This window comes from Elaeis guineensis, chromosome 14 (assembly GCF_000442705.2).
Source record: "Elaeis guineensis isolate ETL-2024a chromosome 14, EG11, whole genome shotgun sequence".
Classification (NCBI taxonomy): Eukaryota; Viridiplantae; Streptophyta; class Magnoliopsida; order Arecales; family Arecaceae; genus Elaeis; species Elaeis guineensis.
In genome coordinates, this window is record NC_026006.2 from 37,684,922 (window position 1) to 37,691,755 (window position 6,834).

Here is a 6,834-nt window from a genome sequence, read left to right on the forward strand (position 1 = left end):
TTCTGATCTTAGAAAATAAATTTTTATTTATTTTAGTCTTCCGCTGTATGATCTTGAAAAAGTTTCAGATCTAACCCTGAAACCCTAGATCTGGTTCCTTCAATTGGTATCAGAGTCCAGGTTCTTTATTACATGATTATTTATATATGCTTAGATTATTTTTAGATTAGATCTAATTTATAATCTGATTATTAAATCTAAAATTAAAATTTTAGATCAATCACAAACTGCAAGGTTGTCCTGCTGTAAGGTTTACCCCTTACAGTGCAAAGGTTGTCCTAGTTTGTGTAGATCTATCTTTAATCATAAATTTGTTAGATAAGATCTAGATTAAATTATGATTTATTAGATTTAAAAGATATTTAAATCTGAAATAAAATCTCTTTGTTAATAATTTTTATGCAAAGAAATTATTTAAAGTTGAAATTGTTTCAATTACATGAACCTGTTTAGATTAGATCTAAAGTAGTTTCATGTTTATTTCACTTGCATCTTGATTATGAATCAAACATGCAATATGATTGGTAGAATCATATTGTAAATTATTTTACAAATATGAAAATTATTTTTTGAAAAGTCAAACCCAACCCTCAGCCCAAAACTTAATTAAGAATTAAGAAGTTGTTTGATTAGGTTCTAGGATTGTGAATTGAAAAACCTAAGACACAAATCATAACACATTGGGTTAATGGGTTAGTGGGAATTAGATCCATTAATTGGGTTAGACCTATGGTTAGATTAAAGATGGACTTAATTAGAGAATTGACTAAATCTAATCAATTGTTGTCTTAGATTAGGTCAAGGATTCTCTAGATCAATTACAATAGTTGTAGTTGGTCAAGTCCATGTCTTTAACGAGAACCAAATAGACTTGATTTTTGGCTAAGCGGTCTAGCACGAACTGTTAGGTTGATCTAATCGAAATTAATTAAACTAGTTGGTGTCTAAGGTAAACCAGACCGGTGGTTTTTAATTGGGAACCCGCTTATCTGGCCATTTTTGATGGTGTCTAAGGCAAGCTTTGGTAGACCCTCCCACTGATCGAACTTACCTGGCCTCTTGGTGAAATTATGTTTTGATCGGATCACTTGACTATTCGAGCTGACCCATGTCAGCTAGGTAACTCAGTGTGACTGATTTAGGTGCTCCTAGACCAGCCCTTTTAATGGTCTCCCTTAAGCTGACTTGGTGAAGCCAGTGGGAGGATCATGATAAGCTGGTTCATCTGACTTCATCCTCTATATTATTTAAATCCTCTAAAATTATTAGGTTCTTAAAATGATAAAGTTATGGAGATAACTGAGTCATAGCCTCCCATTAAGGTGTTTGATAATGAGTCCATGAACTCAATAATCATTGCAGACCCAAAGGCCTGGTGCTTGTTGACTAATGGAATTATCACTCATCATATGATGACTTGGAAGTATCTCTCTAATGGTGGTTAGGTGAGCCAACCAAAGTTAGGCTTAATCATTCGTTGGTTAGATACACCAAGTATGATCATGTTAATGGTTGGACCTAACTGGATCCTTACAGTGGAGGCCAAAGCCTACTGATTAGGTTTCTGGGGCAAAATTAAAATTACTAGAAATTGTTTAGAGAAACAATTGGTTATGAACCTACCCTTAGATGTACATGGGTTGGCCAACCAAAGTTGGGCTTGTGTGCAGTCTAAGTGGATTCTAGTACCCGCTAAGGAATTAGGGTAATTCCTCGAATTGAAGGTAGAGGCTACCAATTCGAATAAAATAGTGGGAGAAACCTTTTGATTAAAGTCCAAATCTTTAGGTTTAATGAATCAATTACTAATTAGGTTATGGTTCTCCTTTGTGCAAATATGGCCACTTCCCTATCGCTCCGATCATTGTTGGACAATGATAAGTTGGTGGGATCCAACTTCGGTAGCTGGTACCGAAAGTTGAAGATAGTCCTGGAGCATGAACGGATCCTATATGTGATAATAGATCCTGCACCTGAGGAGCCAGCTGTCAATGCACGTGGAACAATCAGAGACACTTACCAGAAGTGGCTTAGTGATCGGACCACGATGCGCTGTATCATGCTGGCTATCATGAGCGACGAGTTCAGTCGCAGATTCGAGATGGCTCAGCCAAAGGACAAGCTTCAAGTGTTGGAGGATGCCTTTGGCACACCCGATGACGTGGAGAGGCACAAGACTAGTTGTGCCATCTTCAACGCCAAAATGCGGGATGGTGCCTCTGTCACTGATCATGTATTGTACATGATCGAGCTGATGGAATGATTGAGCAAGCTCGATTTTTCCTTGCATGAGCAGGTTGGGAAAGATGCAATACTGAACTCGCTGCCCAAGTCTTATCTCCCATTCCTCACTCATTATAGAATAACAAAGCCTGAAGAGAACTACCACGGGTTACTGGGGTTGCTTCAGAACTTTGAGAAGGATCACCAACTTCACAAGGAGTCGGTGAATTTAGTGGGAGGTTCGTCTCCTGGTTCTCGACCTTTTAAGAAAGGGAAGAAGAACAAGAAGAAGAAAGTAAAGAAGGTGCAAGTTCAGGCTAGGACATCAGTGCAGAGCCAGACCAAAAAAAAAAAATCAAGCCTGATAAGAGTCTATTCTACTGGCAAGCACCCTAGTTTAGATAGTGTGTCAGATATCTACTTATGGCACTGTAGGCTAGGTCATATAAACAAGAACAGAATAAACAGGTTGACTCAAGAGAAAATCCTCGAAGTCAGTGATTGTGAATCACTTCCAACCTGTGAGTCCTGTCTTCTTGGTAAAATGACCAAGTCACCTTTTACTGAAAAAGGTGAGAGAGCTACTGAGCTCTTGGGCCTAGTACATACTGATGTATGCGATCCCATGAGCACAAGTGCTAGAGGTGGATATTTCTACTTCATAACTTTCACGGATGACCTATCCCGATATGGATATGTCTATCTGATGAAACATAAGTCGGATTCATTTGAAATGTTCAAATGATTCCGAAGTGAAGTAGAAAAATAAACTGGGAAGAGTATTAAAACTCTTCGATCTGATCGAGGAGGAGAATACCTTTCTAGTGAATTTCTTACATATCTAGGAGAGAATGGGATTCTCTCCTAATGGACTCCTCCAGGAACACCACAGCATAATGGTGTGTCTGAAAGGAGGAATCGGACTCTGTTAGACATGGTCCGATCCATGATGGGTTTTTGCTAGCTTGCTGATATCCTTCTGGAGATATGCTCTCGAATCGGCCTGTTATCTGTTAAATAGGATTCCAAGTAAGTCTGTAATTAAGACTCCATATGAGATATGGACAGGGCGTAAGTCAGTACTTTCACACCTTAGGGTCTGGGGGTGCCCGGCCTATGTCAAATGATTAGTCACAGACAAACTTGGACCTAGGTCTGACAAATGCTCATTCATAGGATACCCCAAAGAGACAAAAAGATATTTTTTCTACCATGCTGATGAACAATAGGTGTTCGTCAGCTTTAAGGCAATCTTTTTAGAAAAGAAGTTCCTTGGTGAAGGAACCGTTGCCTCTAAGGTTGAACTTGATGAAGTTCAACAGGTAGAAAGACCGACACCAATAGCTGAACCTGAGTCGGATATGATTAGATCAGATCCGGAGCCCAATGTACCTGCACCATTAAGGTGATCTGGTAGAGTACCGCGTCAACCGGACAGATACTACGATTTCTTGGTCTGGGACGGTGATCCCATCGAACTTGATGAGAATAATGAGGATCCGATCACCTATATGGATGCAATGCAGAGATCTGATTCTGAGAAATGGCTTGAAGCCATGAAATCTGAAATGGAGTCCATGAAGGTCAACGATGTATGGACATTGGTTGACCCACCTGAAGGGGTTAAACCCATTGGGTGTAAATGGGTCTTCAAAAGGAAGAGGGGCGCAGACGGAAAGGTGGAGACCTATAAAGCCCATCTGGTTGTCAAGGGGTATCGTCAACGTTATGGTATTGACTATGACGAGACATTTTCTCCTGTGGCAATGCTCAAATCTATTCGGATAATACTTGCAATAGCTGCCCATCTAGATTATGAGATCTGGCAGATGGATGTAAAGACAGTTTTTCTGAATGGAGAGCTGACCGAAGAGGTGTATATGATACAACCTGAGGGGTTTACATCCACAGATGAGTCCAAGGTGTGCAAGCTTCAGAGATCCATTTATGGATTGAAGCAAGCTTCTCAGAGTTGGAACATGCATTTTGATAAGGTGATCAAAACGTATGGCTTCATTAAGAATGGAGAAGAGCCCTGCATCTATAAATGGGCAAATGGTCCAGTTGTGGTATTTCTTATCTTGTACGTGGATGATATTCTCTTAATCGGGAATGACATCCCCGCACTATAGGAAATAAAAGTTTGGTTGTCATCACAGTTCTCCATGAAGGACTTGAGTGAAGCATCCTACATCCTAGGGATGAAGATCTATAAGGATAGATCTAAAAGGATGCTTGGGTTATCCCAGTCCATGTACATAGATACTGTGCTGAAGAGGTTCAGCATGGAGAATTCTAAGAAGGGCTATCTACCGATAGGCCAAGGAATTTCTCTCTCTAAGAAGGATTGTCTGACAACTCCTGAAAAGAGAGAGCGTATGAGTAGAGTCCCATATGCTTCAGCCGTGGGATCTATCATGTACGCCATGACATGTACAAGATCAGATGTGGCATACTCACTAGGAGTAATGAGTAGATACCAATCTGATCCTGGAGAAAATCACTGGAAAGTGGTTAAAGCCATCCTTAAGTATTTGAGAAATACTAAGGACCAATGGTTGACTTATGGTGAGTCAGATCTGAAACTTGTGGGGTTCACAGACTCCAGCTTCCAATCTGACCATGATGACAGCAGGAGTGTGTCGGGTTATATCTTTACTCTGAATGGTGGAGCCATCTGTTGGAAGAGTTCCAAGCAGCATACTGTGGCAGACTCTGTTTGTAAAGCGGAGTATATCGCAGCATCAGATACCGCGAAGGAAGCTGTGTGGTTGAGAAAATTCATCAACGAGCTCGGAGTAGCACCCTCCCTCGATGGTCTAGTCCTGCTCTACTGCGACAGCACTGGTACCATAGCTCAGGTGAAGGAACCCAAAGCACATCAGCGGACGAAGCACATCTTGCACCGCTTCCACCTGGTCCGAGAGATCGTGGATCGAGGTGACGTCGACCTTCAGAAGATCGATGGAAAAGAGAACCTAGCCGACCCCTTCACTAAAGTCCTGGCAATAAAGGAGTTCGACAACCACAAGTCGAAGATGGGTATTAGATACTGTGCCGAGTGGCTTTAGGATAAGTGGGAGTTGTTGGAAAATGTGTCCCAAAAAGCCAATCGTCAAGCTGTTGACGGTTGAGCAACCAAGTATTGTAATTGATTTATTAATAAATAAAATATATATTTGGCATCTTCATCATAAGCTTTCATCTTCTAATGAACTCCGTTGTTATGATGAAGTCCTTAGGACTATTTAAGTTCGATAAAGAGAGGATTTATCGATTAGTCCTTAAAACTGTTCACGACCAAATGATAAGCTGTTAATAAGGACGACAGCTTCTATCGAGCATAGGTCGCTGTAGGCCATATGGGTTGGTTGTCCTCTTAACCAAGGAGTGTGGAGACACTGGTATGGCATACAGGTGAGATGTAAGGGTACATCATCATTGAACATGACCAACTCCAGAGCATTCTGCTATCGAGAATGTCTCTGATGGGATATAGGTATAAGTGTCCCTTAGACTTGAGATCGCCTCAGTGACTTGCAAGCAACTCACTGTGCTTTGGTACTGGACTAACTGAATTTTTAATTCAGGGACGGAAGGCTTCTGGGCACAGTCAAGTACTTGCAAAGTCAGAGTGTGATCGAGATGGGATTGACCACTCCAAGAGTTGGAGAAGAATGAGTCGCTGTATTTCAATTTAGCAAAACCTTGGCCAGGGTAATCCATTAGATGGATTTGATATTTTGAAATACAATGTGGACAACCTGATCAGAGTTGACAGTTGAACTCTGAGATGTCCTATGATCATTTTGGTCAAGGAGATGAATTATATGAAAACTATATCCGCATGGGTTCTAAGGATGTTGTTCTACACATTCGACCTATCCGATCGTCGGGTACCATTGCTAGATGGTCACTTCGATTGGTATAGAAATTTGTTTCTATGCTACCGGCTTAGGTTCGGACCTATGAGGTCATACACATTAGAGTTCATGATCCAATCAGATGGTTGATCAACGATTAAGAATCGTTCTAGGGTTAGATGATCAATACGATTGATATTTAACCCAGTGCAAGTGTTGCAGGAGGATCGATTAGCAATTTGATTGCTAATTGGCTTAATTTGATTAAGCCAATGAGATGAGATTAATTATAATTAAATATGATTTAATTAGATTTGGTTTGGGCTTGATTGGATCAAGTCCAATTGGTTTATTGGATAAGCCAAGTGCAAGGAAAAACTAGTCCTAGTTCAACTAGGACTTGGGTCAATCTAATTTTTAATTTGATTAGAAAATTAAATCAGATTTAAATCTAATTTAATCTGATTAAATTAGGTTATTAATTAGATTAAGACCTATTTTAATTGGGTTGATCTAATTTTGATTTGATTTGGTTTGGAAAATCAAATTAAAACAAGTCATGAGACAGAATCCTAGTAGGACTAGGATTCCACCTTGCGCCACATAAGCCTTCTCCACGCCCTCTCTCTTATTCAACGCCAATCTCCACTTATTTTGTGTGACAAAAGCCCTCTCTCAGATCTCTCCCACGTTCACAAAAGGTCTCCTCTCTTCTTTCTTACATGGAAGGTGGTTTTGATCAAATCTA